This window comes from Phalaenopsis equestris, unplaced genomic scaffold (genome assembly GCF_001263595.1).
Source record: "Phalaenopsis equestris unplaced genomic scaffold, ASM126359v1 Scaffold000428, whole genome shotgun sequence".
NCBI lineage: Eukaryota > Viridiplantae > Streptophyta > Magnoliopsida > Asparagales > Orchidaceae > Phalaenopsis > Phalaenopsis equestris.
Genome location: NW_018164869.1, coordinates 2895165 through 2898846, shown reverse-complemented (window position 1 = coordinate 2898846; position 3682 = coordinate 2895165). Strand labels below are relative to the sequence as shown.

General features: G+C 35.3%; 1 pseudogene; it reads left to right on the top strand.

The window, feature by feature from the left end:
• LOC110027449 overlaps positions 1-2947 on the top strand; it is a 6582-nt pseudogene extending 3635 nt beyond the window's left edge.
• The last annotated feature ends 735 nt before the right edge of the window (positions 2948-3682 follow it).

Below are 3682 nucleotides of genomic sequence, written 5' to 3'. Positions count from 1 at the left end.
TGCTCTCCTCCTCTCTAGCTCTCTAGCTATTCTCTCCTCCTTTGTGGTAGCTTAAGATCTTTTCTCCCCTTCTCTCATAAGCCTCACACCCTTAAGATTTCTTCCCTTCCTCTCCTAAGCCTCACACCCTTAAGATCTTTTCCCTTGCTCTTCTAAGCCTCACACCCTCTCTATTTATAGAAGCAAGAGAGTGATAGGTGGGAGGTAGGTGAGCGGTAGGTGAGCGGTAGGTGAACGGTAGGTGAACAGTAGGTGAGATGTGGTAGGTGAGCGGTACCACATTACAAAAGTGCCCTTTTACTTTAGTTCATTAATTGGGGGTCAAAATAAAACTCAATTTTTTCAAACGACATGTGAGAATAACTTTTTTTTACCTTTCAATGAGAATATCTGAAACAGAATAGTCTTAGAACAGCTCTATTTTGAGCAAAAATGATTGCGGAATGCATTTCTTCTCATCCTAGACAAAAAAAAGAAGTTTTTTGCAGGTTATTGCAGCAGTAAAAATTTCTGTTATTTTCATTGCAATAATTTAAAAATGCAAGATTTTTAACAGTGATTTTAAATATTTTGATGCAAATTTTAAAATATTTTTAGCATTTTTTTTTAAAAATGTCTTTATCTAAGTGCTGCTAGAAGTATTTATACACATCAACTACCTATTCACTAGAATAGTGAAGCTCATCAATGTGGAGCTCTACTGCACCCACACTGCTGCGTGCATCATTTGCTACCTTGCAGCAACGATTCCGACAGCAGGAGAAGGCTACACATGGATTGGAAGCCTTTGGGAGACTAAATTTACATAAGCTTCAGAGAGAGAGATTTCTGGAGGAGATATATTACCGCACTTTACTTTGCAATTGTGATAATGGCAACTGTTGGTGAGCTATAGCTCATCATTATTTCATGTTAGTTGACTCATATACCAGATAAGGGACAGATGTTGGAGCAGAATAGAGCAAGCCAGTGGAGCGGAGCGAGCAAGCCAGTGAAGCTCGCGAGCAGGATGGAGCAGAAGTATCTTTCAAATTGAGGGAGTTTCGTTAAATCATTTGGGGGTGCAGAGGCGACGCACCTGTGGTACGGTACATGCGTAATTTTGTAATTACATATTGTGCACTAGGGTTATATATATATATATGTAATGTTGTATTTGTAATTCTAAGGGGATGTACTGTTTTTCGTGAAATCAGAAAGTCGTTGCTCTTGCTCTCGAGGACGTAAGCAAATTGCCGAATCCCGTAAATCCGTGTGTTCTTTTTTGTGTTCGTTGATTCTTGCGTTAATTTGCCCGAATTTCTCAACATTTCAAGATAAAGCTGATTTTCTAAATTTGAAGAGAACGAATTGAAGTCATGCTTTGCTCTAACTTGTGTCTTTTGCAGGCTATGGTGAAATCCATTCAGTGAATGCAAGAGAGATGTTTTTTTATCATGATTTATGTCCCATTTAATATGATTCTTAGTGCTCATTTGATTGGTAATATGACTGTTTTGATTGCAGGGTTCCAAGACAGAGAGGTTCAGGGATAAAATGACTGATCTAATAAGATACATGAATAGAAATAAACTTAAAAAAGATATCAGAAATTAGATTAAAAGGCATTCAGGTTGCAGTACGAGAGCAGCTACACCAGAGCTAGTATTCTTGAAGACATTGCAATAGCAGTAAAAGCTAGAGATATGCAATTAATAGAAAATTAGGATTAAAAACTCGAGATAGTGGAAAATCACAATGAGATGCAAATACTGTTGTTGTCTCTTCTGAGTACGTTTATAATGCTTTGTCAGAAAAGCTGTAAATTAAGGTAGAATTAAGAAGAAAAGATGACAAAATCCAATGTTTATGAATAGCACCAGATAAACTCAAAATTTAAGGTTTTGCAGATTTCTCAAGTCTTTGTATCTTGAGATTGTTCAGCGGATACCACTTTTCATAGAATGTTCTGTTGAATTTCTAAGCCAAATGACATGCATAAAAATTTTGGTATATAATTTAGTCATAGTATGTATTATAAAAAGAACACTAACCTTGATGATATTCCTAGAAGGGAAGGAAAACAATTACTTTAGCATTTCTTTTGTTTAGTATTTCTTATATTTGTTTCTCATCAGCGCATCTTTCAAGTCTCCATTAGTGTAGACTAAAAATAGTAAGATTAGAGATTATTTTTGAACTAGCAAACAAGGATTAATTGCAATAAGATTGTTGACAATGATATTGCTAGTATAATACATTATTTAATAGGGATAATTGCATACATAGCATATGAAACATTGTTATTTATAAAATCTAGCATCCAGGTGATATTTTTGAACTGCCGAACCGATGTATTTACGCGTGCCACAATTAAACCATCAAGAATTTGTTAAAAATGAAATTATATGCAGGAGCAACAATGAAGTTTAGTTGCATGTATGCTCACAAAAGCACTAAAATCAAAAGCAATAGCTCAATCTGAACTTATATGCATTTTCTCTTCAAAAATAATATTATTTTCTTTTTTTCCTCAGCAACTGGCAGCATCCAGAGGATATGAAGAAATTGTGAGATTTCTCATCCAATGGAGATCAGATGAAAATAGCATTGGTATGATTAGTTGTGGATTTAAGATAATGTTGTCATTATTCAAAGTTTCAGCATAATATTTTGGTAAAATCGGTTTGAACGCAGATAAATTTGGAAATTCGCCATTATTTGAAGTTGTAAAGGCAGGGCATGATAAAGTTGCAAAACTGCTTGTGGAGAATGGAGCAATTATGAACCTAAATGATGCTGGAACATATCTCTGAAAAACTGTAGTATCTAGCAAAACTCACATATTGCATCGTATGTTGGAATATGGAGTTGATCCGAACAGTAAAAATATGATCGCAGAACAACACTACATGTTGCTGCTGCAGAAGTTCTGCATCTTCTGAACGCAGTTGTTGTCTGGACGTAATTTGCATTCGGACTCGGGGTGCCAGGCAAAGACGCACATGCATGTCTCTATAAAATGCAAACAAGTTCCATCCCATTAGCAACTTTGGCCTGAAAATTATAGAGCTCTTACATTAAGCCAAAGCTTTAATTTCTAAATTCAATATTCAAAAGTGCAGTTGTACAACCCCATTTTTTGTTCTGAGGCTTCACTTTGTTTTTCCAACTCCTTTGTGGTGGAATAAGCTACTAGAAGAATCTTGGATTTGCTTTTCTTTTGGTTTTTTGACTCAAAAAGCTGCATTTTGGACGACAAAGTGCAGATTACAGAACAAAGAGAGAGATTTGTAAAGTTCTAACTCAAACACAAATAGAAAAAAAAAACACAAGTCGTGCTAAACAAAACCCAACATGACAGCACTTGGAATCACCAAAAAAAATAAGGCACAAAGCAGGGCATAGACTTCATCAATTGTTCAAAGTCAGCTGTTCTTCCCGGCCCCTCTCATAAACAGCCCAAAAACGCTTGTCGTTCATGAACAGGCCGTGTTCGGCTCGGTAAGTAGCTTATGTTCCATTCATTCGTTAAGCAAATGAGTTGAACAAAAACAAATTTTTTGAACTCGATTTAAGAGCAAACCAACAAGAACACGCTTTTATTCGAGTGTGTTTGACTCATTTTAACTCAAACTAATTAAATAATAATTAATAATTAATAATTAAATAAATAAAGTATAAAAATTAAATTAGCAGTATC